This window comes from Carcharhinus amblyrhynchos, chromosome 3, assembly GCF_965287045.1.
Source record: "Carcharhinus amblyrhynchos chromosome 3, sCarAmb.v2.hapA, whole genome shotgun sequence".
NCBI classification, from domain to species: Eukaryota; Metazoa; Chordata; class Chondrichthyes; order Carcharhiniformes; family Carcharhinidae; genus Carcharhinus; species Carcharhinus amblyrhynchos.
The window spans coordinates 37874885-37902677 of NC_137326.1; positions in this window are offsets into that span (position 1 = coordinate 37874885).

The window sequence follows — 27793 nt, forward strand, 5'->3', positions numbered from 1 at the left end:
TAGTGTGGATAATGAGTTTGTTCAAACATTTAATCTCAAATTAAATTCGAAGGATTGTTCCAAAGAAATGCGTATGTGAAGTATGAAATAGAACATAAAATAAAAATGCCTGTGTGTCTTAACTTCTTGGTGCTATTTATTGCATGAACATGTAGTATTTGATACTCACTGTCTCCTATGTTTAACAAAAACATGATCTCAAATCCTTTTTTTAGTTTGTCCTGTTTTCCTCCTTGTCCGGTCACTTGCTGATTGATATCTTTCTAAACATGCCGGTGTAAATGAGCAGCCCTGGCTGAGTCAGGTGCTGCAAACAGAGTTTGTGGATTTTTGTCTCACAAAAGAAACCCAAGGGTATTATCTTTTATAGTGCTTGGAAGGGGAACATGGCTACCATCTGACCATGAAGCATTGTTCATTTATTTCTCACAAAGTAACGTGACTAACCTACCTTAGTCATTTTGAGAAAACTGTTTTATTTATGTTCCAAAAGAAAGAAAACACTTGCATTTATAGAGCGCTTCTCAGGAGTTCAAGAGTCCCAAAGAGCTTTCTTGTCAGTGAAGCACTTTTAAATTAGTAGCTTGGCTGTACAGAACTTGGGTATTGCTGATAAGAGACACAGGTTGAAGCTTTTTGTCTTGCACTCCATAGAACCATAGAACCATACAGTGCAGAACGAAGCCCTTTGGCCCATCGAGTCTGCACCGACCACAATCCCACCCAGGCCCTACCCCCATATCCCTACATATTTTACCCACTAATCCCTCTAACCTAAAGCACCTCAGGACACTAAGGGGCAATTTTAGCATGGCCAATCAACCTAACCTGCACATCTTTGGACTGTGGGGGAAACCAGAGCACCCAGAGGAAACCCACACAGACACGAGGAGATTATGCAAACTCCACGCAGACAGTGACCTGAGCTGGGAATCAAACCCAGATCCTGGAGCTGTGAAGCAGCAGTGCTAACCACTGTGCTACCTTGCCGCCCCTCAATAGGACATTACATCAAAATACAAAATATAAAGCAAACAACAATTTGTAGTTTGCCAGATCCAGGATAGAGTTACTAATTTTCACCCTGCCTTAGACTAAACTTGATTTGAGGGACGCAAATTATTTCATTTGTCATTTTGACATTTATGTTACCATATTGCTTCAATGGATGACTGCACAGAAGAAGTCCATCAGCCTCACAATGGTGAGGGACAATTGACCTCATACCAGCCCCTGACTTTCTCCCTATAGCACTGCATATTTTCCCTTTAAGATTAAAGTTGCCCTTGCTCCAAACAATGTATGCGTTCCTCTAATTTACATTTGCTTATTGATGCCTATGTCTTCCTCTTCATGTGGTTGACATTCTCTGTGCTTTTAAGGTTTTGAATTTGATCTCTGGAGCTATTGGGAGCTGACAGTTTAGAGTTTTAACCTGCACTCTGAAGTAGTTTGCAAGGACACCCACTGGTGGCTGGTATCCTTTTTAACGGATCCACATCAGGTTCTGATGATGTAATCGGGACCTGACAATTTTTGCTATATGGTCTGAGCAGTCTGAGCCACCTGCCAAATCAATCCAAGATACAAATAAATCAAGACCAGAAGAGGCCCCAAAAGGTAACTAGTAAAAATATTTTTACTTTTCTTTTAGGACCAGGAGGAATAGAAGGGTTCCTTCCAGCTTCAAAAGAAAAACTTAGGATTCATCTGTCATGATGTTGTGTCTTTTGCATTTCACCCTATCACTGCTATACCCCATCTGATCACAGGAACAGCCCAGTCTCTGAATTCCCACGATCCCTCGCTCAACGTTTGGTCAGAATAAATGAGAATTTAGCCAGGCGAATCAGTGTGGTCACTTTGTTCCATGGACAGATTGAAAAATTAACTTGATAACGTTGTTTCAAATGAGAAAACAGTCAACAGTTTAAATCCAGCTCTATGCTTTTCTGTTGACCACGGCACCATACAAATCTGCTACAGCAACCTCTGAAAGACATGCTGGATCATCGACACGGATGCCATCATCTCACGTGAGAACACCACCCACCAGGTACATGGTACATACTCTTGCAACTCGGCCAACGTTGTCTATCTGATACGCTGCAGGATGAATGAACACCGCTCGACAATCACCAGGCAAAACTGTTCTCTTCCTGTTGGCGAACACTTCAGTGGTCACGGGCATCCTGTCTCTGATCTTTGGGTAAGCATTCTCCAAGGCGGCCTTCACGGCATACAACAGCGCAGAGTCGCTGAGCAGAGATTGATAGCCAAGTTCCGCACACATGAGAATGGCTTCAACAGGGATCTTGGGTCACACTATTTGTAACCCCCATGACTTGCCTGGGCTTGCAAAATCTCACTTACTGTCTTGTCTGGAGACAATACACATCTCTTTAACTATGCTTAATGCTATCTCCACTCACATTGTCTGCACCTTTAAGATTTGTTTAATTATAAAGACTCACATTCTAATCAGTATTCTGTAAACTGAGTGTGTGTCTTTATATGCCCTGTTTGTGATCAGAACTCCTCACTTACTTGATGAAGGGGCAGAGCCCCGAAAGCTAGTGGCATTTGCTACCAAATAAACCTGTTAGACTTTAACCTGTTTACCCCAGCCCAATGCCGGCATCTCCACATCCAGTTACTGAACAGCAGTCATGGGGAAAATGCTGGAATCTATTAGTAAGATCTTAACAACACATTCAGAAAATCACACGATCATCAGAATAAATCAACATGATTTTGTTAAAGAGAAATCTTGTTTCACAATTTTATTAGAGTTTTTGGGGATAATGATAAAGGTAGATAAAAAAAACCAGTGTGTGTAGTATACCCGAATTTCACAGTAACTTCATTGCAGTGTTAATATAAACCTACCTGTGACAATAATAAATAAAAACTTGTCCAAAAGGCTTTCAATGAGGTGTGACTTTCCTTTGGGCTGCTCTGCCATGCAGAATCTTTTCAAAAATCTTGCTAATGTTCATGTAGACTATATAAAATGTGCTGTTTTCATTAACTTTCTTTGTTACTGCCTCAAAAAATTCAATCTGATTAGCCAGACATGACCTTTCCTTAACAAATCCATGCTGACTGTCCTTGATTAATACTGTCCCTCAGAATGTTTTCCAATGATTTGCGTATTACTAAGATGAAACTGAATGACCTGTGATTACTTGGGCGAGCCATCCCTCTTTTTTAAACAATGGTACAATGTTAACAGGATTTAAATATTCATTAAAAACCATGCCCACATCTTTCACCTCTATACACAGATTACTTTTTTGGCATCTAATTGACCCTACTCTTTACTCAGTTATCCTCTTGCTCTTTATATATTTAGAATTTTTTTTTGTTTCCCTTGATTTTACTTATTAATGGTTTTCATGCCCTCTCTTTATTTTCCCAATTTCCTTTTTATATTTTCGATACTCCTCAAGGCTTTCAATAATATTGAGCTCTCGGTATCTGACAAAGGCTGAGCATTTTTGCCTTATACTATTGTGTATACACATTGATGGATTTCAATGAAGGGAGAGTCCCATTTGTCTTTGTTGGAACATATTCTAAACTTTCCCAGTCTCCTCCTTGAATATCTCTCTCTGCTTTGGGACCAGTCTATCTTTAGGTAGTTTTTTTTTCCAGCCCACTTTTGCCAAATCTTGTCACAGCTTAGTAAAATTGACCTTTCTCCAATTTAAGACTTTTACTCCTGGATTAGCTTTGTCCTTTTCCATAATTAACCTAAACCCAACTGGGTAATAGGGAGGGATTTTATGACCTTGCTCTTCCTGAAACTGTAAAATCCTGTCAACGGACCTTTCCGTTGTCCTCTCCTCGCCTGCTCAGATTCCTGTGGTTGGTGGGATGGTAAAATTCCAGTAATGATCACTGTTATGAAAATGCTCTTCAATTGAAACCCCTTCCACCTTCCAAGATTCATTCTCTAAAACCCGTTCCAGAAGTGGGGTTGCTACGTACACCCTAATCATGCTCTCTTGAATGCATTTTAAAAACTTTTATACTATCCGTAGCTTTTATTCTGATTTTATCACAGTTAACATAAAGATAATTGAAATCCTCTACTATTTTCTGTACTTTTCACCAGTTGGCTTACATGTTTGCTCTTCCAGTTTCCACTGACTGTTTGGAGTCAATAGAATATTCCAAGCTGCATTAGTTCCCATTTTATTGTTCCTCAGTTCAACACATTGGCTTCATTTGATGATCCCGCTTGTATATCAGCTCTCCTCACAGCAACCCTCTGCTCTTTTTATTCCTTTCTATCTTAAGCGGCCATCCCTTCCCTTCTTCAAACCACATTTCAGTAATAGCTATGATATTATACTTCCAAATATCTATTTCAGCCCTCAGCTCATCTGCCTAAGCCCCGACCCCCTCCCTTGTGAATTAAGTTCAGACACTCCCCAAAATCACTTGCAGGTCTTGCCATCACAATCTTGGTCCCAGCCCTGTTGAGGTGCAATTCACCTGGTTTATTGATGCTAACTTCCCTGGCCATCCCTCTCCCCCTCATCAAATCCATCCCCATACTCCAGAAATCAAAAGCTCCTTCCTAATCCACCTCTCTAGCCTCACCTTCAGCTGCCCTATCCTCCTAATTCTGTATTCACCAGGGTTTGAGATCAGGTGTAATCCAGAGATTACTTCCATTGCACTTTTTAATTTCTCTCCTATCTCCTTAAAACCTGACTGTAGCATCTCATTCCTCTTTCTGCCTTATGTTACTGGTACCAATGTGGGCCATGACCTCTGGTATTTACCATCCTCCCTCAGTAAACATTGCAACCGTCCAATGACGTTCTTGACCCTGGCACCAGGGAGGCAACAGGCCATCCTGGATTTACGACTGTAGCAGCAAAGGCACTCGTCAGCTCCCCTAACTCTTTACTCCCCTATCACTATTTCTTTCCTGAGCTTTCTCCTCCCGTGTTAGTACCAGTGAATGATTCTTGGTGCTGGTTTTGGCTGTACTCCCCAGAGGAACCATCAGTATTCAGAATGAAGTATTGGTAGGACAGTACGTACTTAGGGAACTCCTGCACCATCTGCCTGGTCCACTTTGGTGATCACCCATTCGGTATCTGCTGGCACACTCCTAAACTGTTTGAAATGTGCTGTGCACACCGCTCTCAGCCTTGCGGATGCATTGCTTTAATGTTAACTGCTGCTCAGCGCAAGACATTCCCTGCATATGTAAAGGTCCAGGGCACAGGAAATGCTCCAGGTTCCCATTTGGAATAGGATGCATCATTGACATGACTGAGGTGCCCTGCCTTGCCTTAACTCTATTCATTAGATCATTAATCAAATGTATTAGTTTAAGCCATTGCCATAACATGGCCAAAAGTTCATGTGACAACCTCCCCTTCCCAATATTGCTACCACAAAGTCAGGATTGCTGCTTGCATCCTTTTGCTGTTGTCAGATGTAAAGGTTGCTACAGTGGGGAATGTTGAAATTGTGATAGAAAATTCTAAAACTCCAAAATACTTGGTCTCTTTGGTTAGCTCTCTCTACCTCCAGTTATGTGCCACTTTTCTTGCAAGGGAGAGGAAAGTGTGTCAGACAGTGTGGTGCTATCATTTTGATTGATGTGATTGTCAGGGTTGAATAGCTGTGTGCAAGCTGTGAGGTGCAGGGATGAAACTTGCATCGGTTTGGGGGTGAGGTGAAGCATATGAATGCTTTGTATGAGAGCTGATTGATGGTGATTGTTGATAGCTGAGTATTGAGGTGGCAGTGAATTGATCAGTATCTGGGATAGTATGGCATTTGAAGATGCATTCACTGACCTTGACCACTTGTGTGAGTGTACTGAACTTCTTGAGGCACTGCTTCCAGATTCTCAGGGCTTTACTCCTGTCATTCAACTCCACCTGGTCCTACTTTTGAGCATGTTTCTGTGGGGTCTTGAGGTCAACGAAGGATAAGGGACTCCTGCTTACCACTTGCTCCACCAATATTTTCAGCACAGTGTCCAAAGAGGCTGCTCTCTCTCATGTAGTAGAATTTCCCCACTCTTTCCCAGGTCAGAATGACTTCTTGTACAACTGCCTACACCTGCCCTAGGCTGAATGGAACTCCTCTTTAAAAGGATAGAGCAAAATACTGAAAGTGCTGGAAAAGGTTTTGGTAGTACCTGTGGAAAGTCTAACCTTGGGGTCCCAAAGAGGAGTCATATTGGGCTCTAAACATCAAGTCTGTTTCTCTCTTCATAGATGCTGCCAGACCTGCTGAGTTTTTCCAGTACTTTCTGTTTTGATTCCCTCTTGAGGTGCAGAATAAATTTAACTGGTGCTAAAAAGTTGCCAATATGAGCTGCCTTTGTATCTGTGCAGCCAGTGAACAACAGGGTTAGAGGTAGTTGCATGCAGCAACCAATCAAATGGGCAGGCAGCACAAAACTGGCATGTTTCTTGATTGACATGAATGGAGGGGGAGGGGTTTATCATGATCCCTGTTTCAGGAGCTGGCCAATTTCGCCTTCTAGGTTTCTGCTGTGATCCATGCAGAAGGAATTCAGTGGCTATTGCAGCAACTTGCAGCTGGCGAACAAGTTAAATCCCGATTTGAATAATCTGACACAATGTTTTTCAGCTGTGATTTTTTTGGAATGCTGCATGGATGTGGCAATTTCAATCATAGCAGCTTTTCCCAAATGTTAGCAGTTACTTTGATGCCAAAATGTGTTGGGAAATGTAACTTTTGAACATGAAATTCAATTAGTTAATGACCTCATTATATTATGGTCATTTTCACAGGACCTTATGAATGTTATCTGATGAAAATGGATTCTCATGTGGGTTTCTCCCAGGTGGCTATGTATGGTTTCCATTATGTTCTCTCTCATGGGAATCAGTGTCTTACTTCATATGCTTTTTCCATTTTTCCTCCTGGAATGTTCCAATCTACCACTGAAACTTCTCACAGCTTATGATGTTTTATGAAAGTTGGAGATTTGACTTATCCAGTTGTGCAAATAATGTTTTGATTCTTGGCTCTCGGCGAAACCTTTACACAAGTGTATTGCATTCATCGGTTTTTCAAGTGTTTTATGAGAAATGTTCCATTTTAACCTCATAAGACTTTCATTTGACCTTAGAAATTTCCTCCAAACTGGCAGCGAGGATCTTCCGTTCTATTTTTGGAACTGTGCACTATCATTGTCCTCCTTCATGCCAATTTTACCTGCCACTTTACAAGATGTTTCTACTCTGAGGCATTTACAGAATGATCAGCATTGTCACTATGGCAGAGGTGATTGTAAAATGATTCCTTCTGATGGACACGGTGCAGTCAGAAGAGTAAATTATAAAACACACAATGCACAACCAGTCAGACAACTAGTGATTCTTTTCTGAAGATACGTTTCATTCAAGGTGAGATTGAATTACCACTAAATGACAATAATAACCACTCTTTTTGTCATTAATCTACACTTCATGCCTCACAATCAGTGGCAACACAGTCCAAAGATGTGTGGGTTAGATTGATTGGCCATGTTAAATTGACCTTAGTGTCAGGGGGAATGGCAAGGTAAATATGTGGGGTTACGGGAATAGGGCATTGGTGGGATTGTGGCCAGTGTGGCCAGACTCGATGGGTCAAATGACCTCCTCCTGCAATGTAGGGATTCTATGATTCTATGAACACCTTCCATCTTGACCGTACCGCACTCTGCAATTCATTTTCAAAACACATAATCCTGCTACCTATTTAAAAAAAAACCCTCCTGAATACATATCTCTGGTTAAGATGGTTGGAGGGTCAAAGGACTTGTTTCTGTGCTGTAATTTTCTTTGTTCTTTGTTTGTTCTTTATAACCATGGCTTCATTCAACATTTCTATGTTTTCCATCAATTCTTGGTGTTTAACCATCCTTCATTACCACACTGCCACCCATCATCATCTCACACAGCCCAGTGGAGGGCCTGGGATGTAACATTTCTATTTGTTGTAAGTGTTTTCGAAGGTGTTATTGTCCTGCGAAATATTTTGTGAATCAATAATACTGGGCCATTTTTAGACAGGCTTTCAAAGCCCTGGTTTTCATCTGGGAAACAAAGGAATACCGAGAAAATAGGGCTTTTCACTCAGGAGAGGAGGTGTGCTCTTCTTGAGATTTATGAGAAAGTGGAAGACTAGAAAAGATTAATCTGAAATTCTTTAAATTAAGATGTGGAGGACAGTGGCATGCAGTTGCAAATCAGTTAAAGGGAATTGCTATTAGGTGGCTCATTCTTACATAGAAAATAATCAATACTTGGATAGGACATCTGGACAGAGAGATTAAGGTGACAACACTGGAATTGTTTAGAAGACAAATAGAGGATAGATTGGGCCAAGTTAACTGGAGTTGATATTGCCTTGTTCTGGTAATGGCTTCACTGTTCTAGTACATGCAGGTGCCAATACCTTCATAGAATCATAGATTCCCTACAGTACAGGAGCATGCCATTCGGCCCATCGAGTCTGTACTTTCTTCCAGAACTTCCTGATGCTGCTTCTCTTCTTTTTTTTTATACATTCAAGGCCAGAGTCCCAATTTAGCCCAATGCCCTACTGAATGGCCCATCAGCATTCCCATCAACGTGAACGGTGTGAATCCTGACCCAAAAACGCCATTACTGCAGGAGCCCACCAAAACTGCAAGCATAGGAAAATCCTTTGTGAAGAAGCATATTGGCAGCACCATCTTTGATCTTCAGAAATCTCTTAAAAGCAGAATCTATAATTTAAAAAATGTAACCATGGATCAGAATTCCACTCTTCCAGATCAATTTCAATTTATTCAAGGATTGAATCAATGAGAAAATTAGAGGGTCTGGAGAAAGAAGTTCCTCAGACACGTAATTGTTTCAGGCCTGGATACAAAGGCAATAACGCACTGCTTTATTCAATAGGCCTAATAGCAATTGTTATAATAACTAAACAAGGAATCAACATATCATTAGCAAAATCCAATGAAGTTTTAAAATCATTTGATGCTTTTCTTAAATTCAGAAGTGAAAACATCCTTGAAAGGGCTAAAGTTAATAACCAGCCAGAAAAACCTGTCTACTCCTTTACTAATAACCTATGTAGAATGGCTGAATAATATGGTTACTGTGAGCTGAAATCTGAGCTAATCTGGGATAGGATAATTGTAGAAGTGCAGGGTGACACAGACATGCTTTAAGTGAAGGTAGTTCTAACATTTGAGACGGTTACTCATATTTTTAGGCAATCGGAAATCTGTTTGCAGCACTGTTACAGTCCTATGCTTTCAATGTAACTGAATATGAAGCTGTGCAAAGTCAAAACATCAAAACACATGGAGGATCCCAAAAGGATGAACAACATTGAGACAGCACATAGGAAGGCATCGAACTTCTTGGGTGAGGTTGAAGATCCTGGATTTTCATTCTGGAATGCAGATATCTTGGTTAATGGCCACCTCACAACCTTTGAATGGGATGCAGGAAGCAGTGTTACAGTCCAATCAGACAAAAGCTTATTGTTGAGAGATCGCTGGCAATGAATCAAAGGCACAACACTTTATGGACCTGGAGGAATACGGTCTCTGGGCAATAAGCTACAGCAGCAAACAACTCTTTGAGCTGATGTACATCAACTCTGCCTTGAGCAGAGATGTAGAGCATAAGAAGCACTGAATCTCCTCAGAAAATCAGATGACATAAAGCTGAGTGGGAGGGTGAGTTGTAACATGAATGCAGAGATGCTTCGATGTGATTTGGACAACCTGCGTGTGTAGGCCAATGCATGGCAGATGCAGTATAATGTGAATAAATGTGACGCTATCCACTTTGGTAACAGAAACTGAAAGACTGCTTATTATTTGTATGGCTATAAATTCAGAGGGGGAGAATCTGTAAAGTGTCCCCATACATCAGTCACTGAAGGTAAGCAAGCAATCCAACAGATGGTAAAGAAGGCAAATGGTGTATTTGTCCTTCATAGCGAGAAGTTTCAAGTGCAGGAGCAGGGATGTCTTACTGCAATTATACAGGACCTTGGTGAGACCACATCTGGTATATCATGTGCAGCTTTTGTCTCCTTATCTGAGGAAGGATATTCTTGCGTGAGTGAGTGCAGAAAAGGGTTAACAGATTGATTCCTAGCAGCTGAACCAATTTAACACTTCATATTTAGGTATGCTTGGTGCTGCTCCTAATATTCCCTTTTACACTCATTATTGAAACAATGTTGGCTTCCAGTTTGCTGGTATAGATAGAATGAAGGATGTGACAGGCCATAAGGTTACAAAACGTGGTGGAATGTAATTCTGCTGCTGCTGCTGGCCCTCTGGTGGGCCTGTTCATTACTGGAACAGGACATACCCAGGTGCAATTTGGGACATTGGGTGTAAAGGTATCATTTGCTGAGTAAGGCTATGTTATTGGCTCAATGAACCTGTGGGACAGCTCCCCAAATTTCAGCACAAGCCCCCCAGATGTTAGTGAAGGTGATCTTGCAGGGTTCACTAGACAGAGTGGGCCACTGTTGTGCCTGATGCATAGGCCTACACCAGACTGTCCATCCTGTTCTATTCTTATTGAACTTCTGTGTAGTGGTTTGATACAGCTGAGTGACCTGCTATGCCATTTAAGAGGACCGTTAAGAACCAACTGCATTCTTGTCAGTCTGGACTTAAACATTGTGCAGGCGGGATAGGGATGGCAGATTTCACTCCTTTAAGGACATTCATGAACTGGGTGGATTTTTACAACATTTTGGCAGTTTTATGGTGACCAGTACTGAGACTGACTTTTTTTAAATTTCAGATTAATTTAGTTTCTTAGATTTAGGTTCCCCAGCTGTCATGGTGGAATTGGAACTCATGACATGAGTTTTGAATTATTTTTCTGAACAGAAGTTATTCCCATCAGGAAGCTTGATCCAGCTGTTTAGTCCTTCTGAATGCATGGGGTTTGGAAATTGGGGATCAGAAAAGTTTCAGGTGCTCTGACATTGCCAGGACTTTGGTTAAGTATAGTGTACTTCTCAGTAAGAACCTAAAAACAAAATTATTCACAGCATCACTATTGAGCTACAGAAATATCTGCTTTCTTGATATCAGGTGGCTTTGAGAGATCCGTTGCACTTAAGTTTTATGGTTCTAATTCTCCACCAGCACATTACAGTTGTATATCCAGCAAACTTGTGCGAGCTGGTGTTTTCCATGGAAAAAGGTGGTATGTAAATGAGTGGCACAAATGATTGAGGTTCTGTATTGATGTTCCAGTTAAAGCCAATATGAACTGATGCCATTCTACTGCATTTTTGGGAAAGTGCCAAGGAAATTCTGGGCAATTGTTAAACAAAAGTCTGATACTTTGTTCCCTTTTATGCAAATGGAGTCTAGTCATCTATAACATCATATAGCATAGTGCAAAAGATGGTGAGATGAAGTCTCTCTTCTCCATTTTGTTTATCTCACAGCGCCAGGGACCCAGGCTCAATTCTGGCCTCCTGTGACTGTCTGTGTGGAGTTTCTTTCTCCCCATGCCTGTGTGTGTCTCCTCCAGGTGCTCTAGTTTCCTTCCACAGCCAAAAAAGTGTCGGTTAGGTGAATTAGCCATGCTAAATGCGCATGGTAGGGATAGGGTAGGTGGGTGACCTGGGTAGGATCCTCTTTTGGAGAGGAAGTGCAGATTTGATGGTTTGAATGGCCTCCTTTTGCACTGCATAGATTCTATGACTCCCGAATCCATAGATCCTTTATTGCACAAATCACTGTTTTATGTAACCTTCTAGCGATTTTAATAATTAGGCAGAGAGATTCAATGCTGAAAATCTCCCCCAAAAAAACCCTAAATTATACTTTCTTAGAATTGGCATTTAGGCACTATCATGTTGAATATTTTGAGAATGATTCTAAGTGTCCAGATAGTGTGAAAATGCAAAACTTCCTGATCTGTTTTTTTGGTGTGTTTTCATGCTGCACATGTGCAAATATAACAGCAGGGTTTTGACAGGTGGAGAGAGAAGTGTCAGACCCCTGCTGCTGCAGGCAGCCTCAACACAGCATGTCCCCCCACAATCATGGGCCCCGTGGCCAATCGTAAGCCCTACAACACATGGGCACCTGGCTCTGCCACCTCCTGCCACCCAGGCTGATTGTGCCATCCCTCCTCCGAGTGACTGTTGCAAAGTGGTAGCAGGCCCAACCCCCCAAGCCGATCCTATTACAGAGTGACAGCAGGCCGCCTCCCCGAACTGGGCTTCCCCCTTCATGCTTGCACCCTTCTTGCCCTGCCTCTTCGTGTCCCGCCCCCATAAGCCTTGCCCCCCCGCCCCGGCCATGTCCCCTTAGGCCCCGCTTGCTTCAGGCCATACCCCAAGACCCTGCCTTCTGAGGGCAGTGCCAAGATGCCCAGTAGGCATTGCCCAGGTGTTAGGCTGGCACTGCCCAAGGGGCACCCCCTTGCCCTCAGCCTCCCTGGGGTGCCTCAATGGCCTCTGGTTCCCCTGGGGAGGCCAACACGATTCTTCCCTGTCCATTGCGGGCAGGTGTTTTCCAGGCCAGAGACAATCTCTCCATAAAGGCAAGTGAGTCCATATAATTGAGCAGTGGGCTCACTAAGCAGATCTAAATTAACATTGTAATAAATCTGAATAAATTATTCAGCCTCTCGCCCATTTCCGGCTCTCATAAAATCACGAGAGCCCAGAAATTGTGCGTGAATGTGATTTGCCAATTCTTGAGTGATATTACCAGCTAGCTCCGCCCATTGGTAGATGGGGTGAGCTGGTAAAATTTCACCAATGGTATTTTAACATTGATTTCTAAAAGAATATTATAATTAAGCCAAGTTTTTCTTATGTTTCGCACCTTTTTTGGGAACACCACAGATATTGAACCAAATAAACTAGATTTAGTTAAAAACAAAACAAAAAGGACTATCATTTTCAAAACTGCATTTAGACCCCAGTCATCTGAACTCAAACGTAGAATTTAAGGTCATTCTGGTTGGAACAACTTGCTCATTTGTGTAAAGGAATTTATGACAAAATAGCCTTGCCAGTGAGAAAGGTGGGTAAGTGGTATAAGGGATAGACAGTTATTTATTTATTGGGCTTTGCAGCTTTTGCATTTTGTCCTATATTTGCAGCCATTTAAAAAAATCCAACAGTTTCATGATATATTTCCTGTCTTGAATATCAGGGTCAAATCTTTCTTTAACTCATTGTTGTGACTTGTGTGCTTCTGGCATCACCACAATTATTGCCCATCGCTAATTTCCTTTGAGAAGAGCTATCATCTGGAATAAAGCTGAATGGCTCGCTCAACTATGCCAGAGGGCAGTTAGGGGTTAACCACATTGCTGTGGTTCTGGAGTCGCACATGCGACTGACTGGATAAAGATCACAGATTTTCTTCCCTAAAGGACATTTATGAGCCAAATGGGTTTTTATGACAATTCAGTAGTTTCTGGGTCACCATTACTAATGTTTTATTTCTTTAATTCCCAGTTTAGTTAATTAATTAAATTCCTCCACTGGTATGGTGGGATTTGAACTCATTTCTCTGGGTAATAATTCTGGGAATCTGCTGTTCTCTTAATCTACATTCCAAATAATCTTTGATCCATTGATCTAAGAAAGTGAGTTCTCTCAGATTGTAGTGTGGTATATCAAACAAGTAAGGAGCACATTCAAGTGCCTCCAAGTGGCTCCACAGAATGTGATTGATGATGTAGAGGTCATCTAGGTGTTGGTGGCGGCCCAGTGCTACCAGTATTTCTCACCCTTTAGCACCGATCTTATCTCCAATTGAAATTTATGACTGAATTAACAAGTGTTCAGCTGAAAGGCAGTGGAAGAACACTCCCCTCTAAGGTTGAAGACGCTGTGAGTTTCACTCCTGGAGCTCTAAATACCAACCGCATGCCTGCGAAGGTGCTTACTTTCCCATTAAACTAATGCTGACAAAAGCTAGTTGGAGTCTTAGGGGAGCACTTTGCTGCTCTATAGAGACAAATTGCTATTTGGTAATGAGAATAATTGGTTTAGTAATAAGTATGTAGGTTGAACAAGATACTATTTATGTATCATGAATTACTTGTCTTGCAAGGGAAAGAATGTTCTTGCCTGTATTTTTACTTAGATGAAAATAATTGGTGGTGCCAAATTATTTGAATCTCAGTTGTTTATTCAACTTCTCTGTCCTCCTTCAAGGGGGTGGGGGGAAGGGGGTGGTGCACGTTAGAGTGGGGAGAGGATTTTAGTTACACTTTCTGTACGGAACACAGTGCAATCACATGGATGATTAAAGAAATGACCGGGACTAGTTCTTCCTGCTTAACTCTTCTTTGATTATCATGAAGCAACATTTAATGAGTGTTGTGATTGATTATTGTACCCTCCAGAAAAAGGAAACATGACAGCAGGAAGCAGGAAATAATTACATACAAGAAAGTAAAGAATAAATCCTCGCCAAGTTTCTTCAGCCTCCCCCCCACCACACCAACCCCCCCCCCAGCACCCCCCCACCGCCCCCAAACTTCTCCAGTCACTGCCAACACATCAATGGCATTTCCTACCTTTTTGTTGCTTGTTTGTTATTGGTATCATTTAAGATATGGTCCTCATAGACGTGTTAGACAAACATTTGAACTAGTTAAACATCCTTGACTTTAGTAGCTGCGTCTAATTTACAAAGGGCATTGATATTCCTAATACTGTGTAGGCAATGAATAACATTTAATTTTGTTTTCATTCAAACTGAAATTTGAAGTTTTTTTTAATATCTTTGGGTAGAGACAACCAGATGGTATCTTATGAATTGTCAAGGGCACCATCGGGATTTTAACTCGGCCAAAACCAATTCATAGCGCCATAGGGTCATAGAGGTTTACAGCATGGAAACAGGCCCTTCAGCCCAACTTGTCTATGCCACCCTTTTTTTTTAAAACCCCTAAGCTAATCCCAGTTGCCCGCATTTGGCCCATACCCCTCTATACCCATCATACCCATGTAACTATCTAAATGCTTTTTAAAAGATAAAATTGTACCTGCCTCTTCTACTACCTCTGGCAGCTTGTTCCAGACACTCACCGCCCTCTGTGTGGAAAAATCATTCCTCTGAACACTTCTGTATCTCTCCCCTCTCACCTTAAACCTATGCCCTCTAGTTTTAGACTACCCTACCTTTGGGAAAAGATATTGACTATCTACATTGTGTATGCCCCTCATTATTTCATAGACCTCCATAAGGTCACCCCTCAGCCCAGAAAGAAGTCCCAGTCTATTCAGCCTCTCTTTATAACTCAATCCATCAGGTCCCGGTAGCATCCTAGTAAATCTTTTCTGTACTCTTTCTAGTTTAATAATGCCCTTTCTATAATAGGGTGACCAGAATTGCACACAGTATTCCAAGTGTGGCCTTCCTAATGTCTTGTACAACTTCAACAAGACATCCCAACTCTTGTATTCAATGTTCTGACCAATGAAACCAAGCATGCTGAATGCCTTCTTCACCACTCTGTCCACCTGTGACTCCACTTTCAAAGAGCTATGAACATGTACCCCTAGATCATTTTGTTCTGTAACTTTCCCCAGCGCCCTATCATTAACTGAGTGAATCCTGCCCTGGTTCAATCTATCAAAATGCATTACCTCACATTTGTCTAAATTAAACTCGCATCTGTCATTCATCAGCCACTGGCCCAATTGATCAAGATCCCATTGCAATTGGAGATAACTTTCTTCACTGTCCACTATGCCACCAGTCTTGGTGTCATCTGCAAACTTACTAACTATGCCCCCTATATTCTCGTCCAAATCATTAATATAAATGACAAGTAACAGTGGGCCCAGCACTGATCCCTGAGGCACACCGCTGGTCACAGGCCTCCAGTTTTAAAAACAACTCTCTACATCCACCCTCTGGCTTCTGTCAAAAAAACAATTTTGTACCCATTTAGATACCTCACCCTGGATCCCATGAGATTTAACTTTGTGCAACAACCTACCATGTGATACCTTGTCAAAGGCCTTGCTAAAGTCCATGTAGACAACATCAACTGCACTGCCCTTATCTACCTTCTTGGTTACCCCTTCAAAAAACTCAATTAAATTTGTGAGACATGATTTTCCATTCACATAGCCATGTTGACTGTCCCTAATCAGTCCTTGCATCTCTAAATGCCTGTAGGTCCTGTCTCTCAAAATACCTTCCAACAATTTACCCACCATTGATGTGAGGCTCATTGGCCTATAGTTTCTGGGCTTTTCCCTGCAGCACAATATTGGTCACTCGCCAATCTTCAGGCACCTCACCCGTGACTATCGACGATTCAAATATCTCGGCAAGGGGACTTGCAATTTCCTCCCTAGCCTCCCACAACATCCTGGGATATACTTCATCAGGTCCTGGGATAAACTTCATCAACTCAAGTCAAGTTAAAGTCAGGCCAAAGTCTTAGCATTTAAGTAAAATGTACTTTTTGCAAATATTTCCATTTCCCACCCTTAGGCTCTCCCTATGACATACACATTCCCTACCAGCACTGCTGCAGCACATAGCGTCAGGCTCCCAGATCGAGAGAGGAGAAAATAGGCCTGGGCTGTCACTCCTGACAATGACCCAGTGACCCATGCTAGAAATATGCACTTGTGAATGCCAGATGAGGACATAGTTCTTGTAGTCTGCATAGTTGAACAGTCCTGTGACACTCATAGTTCATGCTGAAGAATGACCAGCAGGGAAAATTATCAGGGAGTGACCAGTGGAACTGTGTGCCTCATTGTTCCTGCCTTCAGAAGAGGGAAAAATGCATGGTAAACTAATTGAGCCCAATCACCTTCTTATACGACAGACTGTTTTATAAGAAGCATATTGTTATATTTCTTTTTCAAATAAAACCTAAATATATCTCAGCAGCGGCAGGAGGCATTTGATGAAAAGACAAATAGGTGCTACCCTCATTTTTATGCTTTTTAAAATAACATGATGTGTGAATTCCCTGTGTCCTAATTTTCTTCCTATCAATCAATCTGGAAAGCTTTATTAAGTAATTTTCACTCTTTACCAATGACCCTTTCTAAGCTGTTCCATGCCAGTACTATTGCTGTTTTTTTAGCAGCAACCAAACAAAAGCTGTTAAAGTAACAAGGAGGAAATAAATGATTTAATACCACAAATGCAGCCCAACCAATAGGATATTTCGCCTGTGAGGCGAAAACATCAGCACCTGCGATTCCCATTCTGATTCCCTAGACACTCTACATTCCACCCACACTGCTCAAATAAAGTTCTTATATGATCCATTGTTGACCCTAGGGCAGGACCTAAATGCCAGGAAGGCTTCATCTAAGGTCCTGGGCCTTGCTTTGCACTGTGCTTCCATTAATCACTGCATCAGACTGACAAGCATAGGCCACAGGCTGTCAGTGGCCTTCATGTTGTTTCCATGGCAACACTGAAGCCTTTTGCAGATGTGGCTTAGTCTTAAAGTTTTCCTTTCCAGATTTTTGCCTTATATCCACAAACAGCCGTTGTATCCTGTGTGGACCAGATGGCAACGGAGCTTCTAATTTTAACTGGACTGTAACCTTGTGTAAATGCCTTACAAAAGAGCATCTTAAAGGTCCAGAGATTCCCTAGCATCCAAAATCAGAACAAAATGTTGCCTTTGTTGTTCTAAAAAAAAGTCTGGTCATGTTCTTATCTTAGTAATCTCTTGGGTAATTTAAAATTAGTGCTAAGATTCTCATTTGAAAGGACTCATTGAATGCAGAGAACTTAAGAGTATAAATCAAAATAATGGCCCAAGTGAATAAGCTGAGGATGATAATTCCTGAATGTGAAATTATATTAAGCATTTTGAGTTAAATTGTTAAAACGTAGTGACAGTTACATTTCTGATCAGCATATATTAATATGTATATTCTCAAATGTTTTGTTGGTCTTGCCATTTCTAATAATGTCTGAAGTCAACTTTAAACCAGATCTCTGTAAGTATTATTAGTCTTTCAAATTGGACAGGATGATAGTATCAGTGAGAATTTTTGTTGTATTTTTGACATGAAGTGTACAACATATATAGAAATGTTTAATAACCCGCAGAGCTCTCCTGTAGAAGGGATATTTGGCTGATGCCTTGCATATGTGCTCCAGACAACATCAAGTGGTGGTTGGCACAAAGAATAAAGGCTTGTCATGTTGAAGAAAATGAGTAGAAACAGGGCACATATGCATTTATCCTCCTGTGAGGAGATAGGTGGGGAGGATCAGAGCATTTCCTGTAAAACATTTCAGAATGGTCAAGTTAAGTAGAAATGCTTAAGTTAAATAGTTGTGGACAGGGATGAGAGAGAACTGAAATCTCCATTTCCTTCTCTTACTGTGTGTAATCAGACTGTTTTTGTGAAGGAAGATGTGTGTGTTCCTCAGCATTGGACAGTGGGGTCAATTACAATAACCATCAGTAAGCTAAAATAAAGAGGGCTATTTATTCATGCAGTCACTGCGAACGTCTAACGCTATGGCATTTACACACACACACACACACACACACACACACACACACACACACACACACACACACACACACACACACACACACACACACACATGAAAAAATACAGTTACAGAGGATATAAACATTTACCAATTACAAACAAAGGAACCGTTCATAGTTTGCATGTTTGACTCATCATAGGGGATTTTCACAGTAATTTCATTGCAGTGTTAATGTAAGCCTACTTGTGACACCAATAAATAAACTTAAATTTAAAGTCTTAGGGAAAGAACATACGTTGCAGACCCAGTGAAGGTGTTTCATTCCGGCAGGGCAGCCTAGATGGATTCAAATAGCTGGGATTGTTTATGAAGATTATTGCAGGATTCCCTTCAACAGCTGGATTGTTCTACAGGTCACAAAGTTAGTCTTCCCACCAGGATACCACGTTTCTGTACTGGTCAACTTGAAAAGGAACAGCCTAGGAAATGTTTAAAATATAGTAGTCTCCAGGTTCTAAACAGGCATGGCTGTTACAGCCCTGTCTACTGCTGACTCTGCACTTGTTGTTACAGACAGACTGGCTTCATTCTAGGCATTGTTGTAAAAGATTTATTACCTGAAGCCACTTCCATCAGGTGACCACCTGATTAAATACTCCTATTGCCCTCCCAAAATGAATTAAAGCTTGACAGTATTGATAACGAATGGAAAATAGAAAGGGAATCTCTTCACACCTACATATGATGAACTGGCTTCTGCCATTTTCACTTGTTAAATATCAAATTTGGAGACAGAGAATCTTGAAGTCTTTAGATTCTGAGATTTTAGTAACAATAGCAGGTGTAAAATCCACACAGATAGCTTTCATCTTTAAATGTCCATTCCAGAGGGCCCTCGACACACAGTAACGCAATTAGAAACTTTCCTCAGACTTGAGGTAGCCTGTGACAAAATTGCAAAAGTCACCTGATCCTCAGCAGCCACCTTGGCAGCCTTTCAGTGTCCAATTTTAAAAAAAGTTAGTTCTGGAAGATTCCAGACTGATTACAGTATGTGCTTCTATTGGGCATGGCACAAATGAAGAACACTCAGTGGGAATTGGGTGGCACAGTGGTTAGCACTACTGCCTCACAGCCCTATGGACCTGGGTTCGATTCCCAGCTTGGATCACTGTGGTGCGGAGTTCTCTCTGTGTCTGCGTGCATCTCCTCTGAGTGCTCTGGTTTCCTCCCTGAAAGGTTAGATGCATTGGCCATGCTAAATTTTCCCTCAGTGTACCCGCAACAGACCCAGTGAAAAATGAGTACTGTCATTGCAGTGTTAATGTTAGCCTACTTGTGACACTAATAAATATACTTTAATTGATTAATTTTGTTGCTATGAAAAGCTCATTGACAAAATATTAAAGCATTTTGCTGCTCCCTAACTTTGAAGATGGAGATATCTGAACATTTACAGATATCTGTCCTTGTTTCTGTTTGACTTACTTTGATCTATTTTGTGGCTTGGATTAGACAGATCTTCCCTTGTGCTATGGATATATTGATGGAAATAATGATATTATTTGTTGAGTAGCTGGAATATTCAGCTTTCATATATTCCACTGGAAGAATAATTGCTCAATGTATGTGTGGTTCTTTAAAGACTCAGTCATCGATATTTTTGGTTTATAAACCTAAAACCAAAGCTTGAAATACTGCTGTGAATTTAACTAACTTCCTTTGAAAATAGGTATCAAGATCAGGGCTGGAAAATTAGTGCTTGGGAAGGTTTTAAATGGTATTTTGAGTGGGAAGGTAGGGACATTGTACGAAACCTAGATGAAAATGTAATGGGTCGAATTCTCCTATTTCAAGTTGATTACTTCGATAATTATTTCCTTCCCAGTTTTACATTTCCAAGATGTGCAGCAGGCATCATGTACACATGTAAAACATGGCCTTACGTCGACAATTTAAGTGGCTATTGCAAGAAATGGAAGTTAGAGGAGTGGGGAAATTTTGAAAGGAAATTGCGGGAGGTATTAAACTTGGATTTATAATGACCAGCACCCGGTTTTAATGATGCTACCCTTGAATAACTGTTTGGTACAAAAACAAATAAGATTTGCATTAATAAAGCATTTTTTGCAGCCACTGGACATCGCAAAGTGCTTTACAATGATGTACCCATGAAATATAATTACTGTTGCAATGCAGGAAATGCAGCAGCCAAGATGGAGGCAGGGGTTATGATCTAAAGTTGTTGAACTCAATATTGAATCTTTAAGGTTGCATAGTGCTGAGTCGATAGATAAGGTGTTGTTCTTCGAGCTTGTATCAGTGGAGCATTGTAGCAGGCCATGGACTGAAAGGTCCATATTGGAGCAAGGTAGAGAACTAGAAAGGCTAGCAACTGGAAGCTGGGGGTTATATTTGCAGACTGAATGCAGTGTTCCACTAAGTCTATGTTTTGTGCCCGCAATCCAGAGCAGACCACTTCATAAGCGGCAAATATAAAACTGAAAACTGAATCACTGCTTCACTGGTTCACACAAGGCCTTGATGTTTGGGACTGGGGGTCATGGTTCAGAGGGGGGGTTGTGTCAGAGAGTTGGTGTTTCACCCCTGCTAGAAAGAGGTCAATAGACCCAGACAAGAACAGCACCATCCTTGTCAGAGGTTTTGATGGCGATGTTAGAGTTGGACTTCAGAGAACAGAGTGCAGCAAGTTCAGAGGGAAACAAGTTTCATGTGACTGAGAGGAATGGAGAACTAGAGCCAGTAGTTTGCAATGAAAAGAAGGCAAGAGACTAGATGGACAGCCCCAGCTAGAGGGGGAGGGTTGGGTGAAGGAGCCTGTTAAGTGAGGTGAAAAATTCCTGGCCAAAGAGGAGGACATAGAGGTGGAGAAGAATGAAGAAGAGCTCAGCATCAAGCTGAGCTCAAAATTCATTGAGGTGGGGAAATAGGAATTGGAGCCTGGATATCCAGGTGTCAACGTAATGGTGACAGAGGGACAGATGGTTGGATTGAATGACTCCCTCAACCTCCCGCTGCCTGGACCAGTTAATGGCCCCATTCCCAAGACAAGGGGCAGGCTAATGAGAAGATCCTCATCCCTGCCTGCACCAGGTGGCCAAAGATCAGGAACGTGGAGTTGAAGTGCAGCCAAAAATTGATGAGCAGCTCCTTCAGGTAACAAAAGAGGGGCCACAGATTTATACAATCCCTACATATGTGGGACACAAATTCTGGGAGACTGCAGAAAAGTGAAGTGGCCTCAGAGAGTTTGTGAACCATCTTAAACTTTTATTTCATGGGACTACTGAGTACAATGCCCTCCACACCAAATCCCCAATAGTAAAAGGGACGACTCTCACATCAGAGAGACCAAACGCAGACTGGGTGACTGCATTGCAGAAGACCTTTGGTCCGCCTGCAAACAGGACCCAGACCTTCCTGTCTCTTGTCACTTCACCATACCACCCTGCTCCCCTGTCCATATGACTGCCCTTGGCCTTTTGCAATGTTCTAGTGAACCCCAATCCAAATTGAAGGAACAGCACCTCATCTTCTGATTAGGCACTTTGCAGCCTTCTGGACTGAACATTGAGTTCAACAACTTCAGAGCATTCACTCTCTCCTCCATCTTTACCCCCTTTCTATTTATTTTATTTTGTTTTTTTTCACCTATTCATTCATTTTTATCACTTTATATTCTTATTTTTCCACCTCAAAATCTCACATTCCACTGTGTTTTCTAAACCATCCCCCCTCCCCCCAACACCACTAGGGCCAACAGCCACATTCCTTAGGTTGTCCTTTGACACTCTGCATCTTTGTTCTGTCTTTTATGATCTGGTCTCTTAATGGATGCTCTTCGCACCATTCTCAGCCTTTATCATTGCCATTTAACATCCTTCTGTCTATGCCATTCCTATCAGTTAAAACCTCTTCCATCTCTGTAGTATAAATCTAGTCTGATTTCCCTTGTTTTGAGCTATGATGAAAGGTCATCCTGACACAAAACATTGGCTCTATTCTCCCTCCACAGATGCTGCCAGCCCTGCTGAGTTTCTCCAGTATTTTCTGTTTGTGTCTCATAACTCCTGTTCTCAGCATCTGTCAGTAATTGACCAAGCTCTGGTTATTCGCACAGAGTCAAATGCAACTGTTAGGGCCAAAAGTTGTTGCGTTGGAATTGGGTTCGAGAATTTCCCATCTATCCTCGGAGGTGAAAATTCTCCGTTTTGTGTTAACCGCATGTCAGGGAAATATTTATCACAGCCCATCCGGGACTACACACTGACTCATTGTAATCATAATACTGGATCTGTTTAAAAAACACCAGCTTGTCTTCTGCTTTCTTCTAGTCTGTTTATAGTCAGCTTAGATTTATGAAAGGTCTCTGCATTGTTTATACGCACTTGTTTCTACTGTCTCTATGATGGAATCTTCAAACAGTAGCTTAAAGGGCTAAATGAAAATTTTGTATTTAGTGCGTAAAATATAGAACCAAATGATGTGAATATATTATAACAATGTTTTCTCTCCACTGTTTATTTATCAGTGTCACAAGTAGGCTCACATTAACACTAAAACGAAGTTAATGTGAAAATCCCGAGCCACCACACTCCGGGGCCTGATCGAGTACAGAGGGCGAATTTAGCATGGCCGATGCACCTAACCAGCAGACTGTGGGGAGAAACCAGAACAGCTGGAGGAAACCCATGCAGACATGGGGAGAATGTGCAGATTCCATACAGACAGTGACCCAAGTCAGGTGTTGAACCCTGGTCCCTGGTGTTGTGAAGCAGCAGTGCTAGCCACTGTGCTGCCGTGTCCACGTAACAGACAACTAAAAAAAGGTCCTATGGGAACGGTATATTTAGGACAAGTTGATATTCATGCAGAATTCAAATCTTTTCACAATATTTGCATACTAAATTATTCTGTTATGTTTGAACTATGTAGGTCTTACAACAGACTGGCGCTTACAGATTTGAGTTTTTAGGGAAACGTTAATTAACTTTGTAAAAATGGGGTTTAAAGAGCAGCATCATTTGACATTTTTACTCGTGATGAAATACTAGGTGTATTGAGCTTACTTTCATTGAATCGTACATTGCAGAAGAAGCCCTTCAGCCCATCAAGTCTGCACTGACACATGAGAAACACCTGACCTCCCACCTTTAAAGCATATGGCTCACAAAAGAGGTGGCATTTCATTTTCCACTATTATAATTATCCCCACTGGGAACATTCCTCTCTTCTCCAGTGCTGGACTCCTGCCTCCTGACATTGTTCTCCTATTCTGTCAACCTTCTGCTGCTTCCTGTGAGTTTTGAGCAGAAAACTGATTTGGGAGCGGGGTGGGGGTGCAGTGGTGGCGAGGGTAAAGGGGAATGGAAATGAGGCTTAGGATCTCTTGGACCTTGCACTGAGCATATCAGAAAGGTTTATTGCCTTCTTCAACCTACACATGCCTGATTCTCAACTGGAGTGTACTTGTATGGGCCTGCCGATCCCTTTCTAATTGATGCAAAACAAATGCATTTACTACAGAAAAACCAGGACTGTGGGACACAGAGACAAAACAGCGTTCAGAGGGGCAGCTAATGAATTGTTGGAAGATATACCTGGATTTCTCCCAATCTGATGCTCCAATAGTTAAGTTCTTATGTTCATTTATAAATTTGTCAGCAAGCATACTCTACATTTTTATTTGTGTTTGCTTTAAATCAGTAACCAGTTGAAATTTACAGTCATAGTTCAGATAGACCTGAATGAGATATGTGAGTGGGAAGTGCAACACTTCACAGTTAAGATGGGATTTGACTGTGTCACTCTTGAACCTCTTTATGTGAGTCTATATTAAATTCTCCTTAATGATTGTAACAAATCTGTTCTGGCTTCGGTGGGACAAAATACTTTTTCTACTCCTCTGAACAATGGTTTGGTTGACTGTAATAGGCTGCAAGACTTTATGAAGAACAGCTCAACGCATTTTCCATCATACCTAATTCAACAGTTATTGAAGAATAGTTTTATTGTTATAGACAGGAACAAAAGTGTTTTTTTTGATCAGATTCTAATCTCTCGTTAACATGAAGATCTTAGAGAAAGTGAAAGGAGTTGAGTAGGGCGTTATTGCTAGGAGGATGAAGTATAAAAGGTAGGGGGGGGGATCATTCTCTCTACAATTGTACAGGGCACTGGTCAGACAGCATCTAGATTACTATGTAGAATTTTGATCTCCTTATTTAAGGAGGGATATACATGCATTGAAGGGAGCCCAGAGGACATTGATTCCTGAAATCGAGCTTGTCTTATGCAGAAAGTTTGAGCAGGTTGGGCCTGTCTTATTGGAGTTTGAGATGTGATCTTATTGAAATATAAAAGATTCTGAGGAGGGGTTGAAAGGGTGGATGCTAAGAGGATATTTTCCCTCTTGGGGAAACTAGGGGAGCACAGTTTCAGAACATGGATCTCCCATTTAAGATGGTGATGATGAGGAATTTCTTCTCCCAGAGGGTTGTTAATCATTGGAACTCTCTACCTCAGTGACCAGTAGAGGCTAGATCATTGAGTATATTCAAGGTTGAGTTGGACAGATTTCTTGACCTGGGGAAGAGTCAAGAGTTATGGAGGGCGTGCAGGAAAGTGGAGCTGGGGCTATGATCAGATAAATCATGATCTTACTGAATGACAGCAGTGTAGACTCGAGGGACCAAATGACCTCCTCCTCCTGCTCCTATTTCTTATGGTTCTTAAAGAATGGAAGAACATGAGCAACAGCTGCTTCTTGTTATTGGTTGCAGATTGCTTTAAGAGCTGATGACACCATTTGACAGTGACATCATTAGGTATTGCACAGGCTGCTGTTTTAGTTTTAGCTCGTTCTCTGTACAGGCAAGAGCTCCTAGTTAAACCTGCTGCATGTTAGTTTGAATCTAGGCGTGCAAGCCACAACCTTTTCTTTTTGTTTAAGATCCACAAGCCCTAACATCGTTAGGACATTGCACTTCTCATCAACATCCTCTATCAATGGAAAGGCAGATCTAGATTTCTGTTTTGACAGATTGAAAACACTGCATCATTTAGAAGAATGAGGGGGGTTCAAATTGAGGTTTACAAGGTGATAAAAGATATGGATAAAATAGATGTGGAGCAGATGCTTCTTCTTGTGGGGTATTCTAGGACAAGAGGTCATAGTCTTAGGATAAGGGATAGCAAATTTAAAACAGAGTTGAGGAGAAACTACTTCTCCTAAAGGGTTGTGAATCTGTGGAATTCACTAACCCAGAGTGTGGTGGATGCTGAGATGGTGAGTAATTTAAGGAGGAGTTAGACAGGTCATTAATTGGTAATGGGTTGAAGGGTTATGGGGAGAAGGCAGGAAAATGGGGAACAGGAGCCTGTCAGCCATGATTGAATGGCAGAGCTGACTCAATGGGCCAAATGGCCTAATTCTGTTCCTATATCTTATGAATAACAAATAAATAAAGCAGATTTTGGCTGGAATTTTCTGTCCGTTCACGCCCCGCAACCACTACTGGCGAGGAAAGTGAATTTAGCTTTCAGCAAAATCTCCATTCACTGCAGCAGGACCAGAGAATCCCAGTGGCATGAATGGCAGAACAATTCTGCCCTTGGATTCTGATGGATCAAGCAGACGAAACAAAAAGGCAAGAACAGGAACTTTGTCTATTTACAGTTCCCCGGAGGCCATGTTGGTGAAGAGATAGCAGAAGATGACGGTCGTTTTCCAGAGTGCTTTGTTCAGTGGAGAGATTACAGCTATAGTGAGGCCTCTACAGCTCTTTGGGAGATCACAGGCAGGTCACTAGTCCCCAGTGTGCACTCAATTCAACCTGCAGTAATAGCAAATCCATGCACTTGATTTCTTCACCATCTGAGAGGCTCACTGTCAGATATTTGGGATAAAGAGCTTCTTTCTTTCTTGTGCCATCTGAAAAGATAATCTGGGTTTCAGAAACCAGATATATTGGCATCTTAAATTTCACAGATAAAGATGATTTTTTTTGTTGTTAATCCTTGAGGAGAGCGATCAGTTGTTGTCCAGGTGTATGATTAAAATTGCAAATCAAAGTTGATCTGATAACAAAGACATCATTGATACCATGTGTGTATAGCTTTTAGACAAAGGAAAGGATCACACACTGCTTGTCCAGGACAGCTGTAGCTGTTGTGAAAATAACAGAAGTATTTATGGGGCATTTTAAATTTATTGGCATTGAAAGTCTGGTCTCTGCTTTTCATCTGAGATTTTATTCATCTTGTTAAATGATTTTTTTTTCTGTATCTCTTTGCACGGAGGAAGTGTTGATCTTTTATCAACCCAGTCTGCATGCTGGGTTGAACAAAATGCATTCTAAGTTTCCCCAATGTACAGTGTGGGATTAGTATTCCCATCAACACAAAGGGCTTTTTACGACAAGAAAATCTGTGGCATGATCCACCTCCCACCGGATGGCTCCGTAACTCACCATCATCACCTCTGAAAGACTGCTAAAAGATTAAAACACGAGTGAGTGTCATCGGCAAGCTTGCTGGTACAAGCTGGGGTGCAAAGCCCACTGTACCTACTAATTCTGACAGACCTCTTGTTGACAGCTGAGTACTGTGCATCTGTATGGGCCTTAAGTTGTCACTCCAACAACATTGACACACAACTTCACTCAGTAATGAGGATAATTGCTGGAACTCTAAGGTCAATTCCAGTTCAATGGTTAATAGTCTTGCTTCCATTCGATAGGATGACAAGATGGCACAGTGTTTAGCACTGCTGCCTCACAGCACCAGGGACCTTGGTGTAATTCTCGGCTTGGGTGACTGCCTGGATGGACTCTGCAAATTCTTCCCTGTGTCTGTGTGGGTTTCCTCAGGGTGCTCCTGTTTCCTCCCACAGTTCAAAAGACATGCTAGTTAGGTGCATTGGCTATGCTAAGTTTTCCCTCAGTGTATTTGAGTCTGGCGACTAGGGGATTTTCACAGTAACTTCATTGCAGTGTTAATGTAAGCCTACTTGTGACACTAATAAATAAACTTTAACTTTGAAAAAGGATATAGCAACATGCAGAAAAATCATTTGTATCAGCAGCAACTTGGAGCCTCTATTCATAAAGACCTTCAAGACCCCACAGCTCACCACATTGCTTCACAGAAAATCTACCTGGACATGAATTGAACCACTCCATACACTGATGGAATCTGGAGGAAGGTTTAAGCAGGAATCCTGTTCCCAAATAAATGGCCAGGAAGTTATACCCCCACCCATGGTGT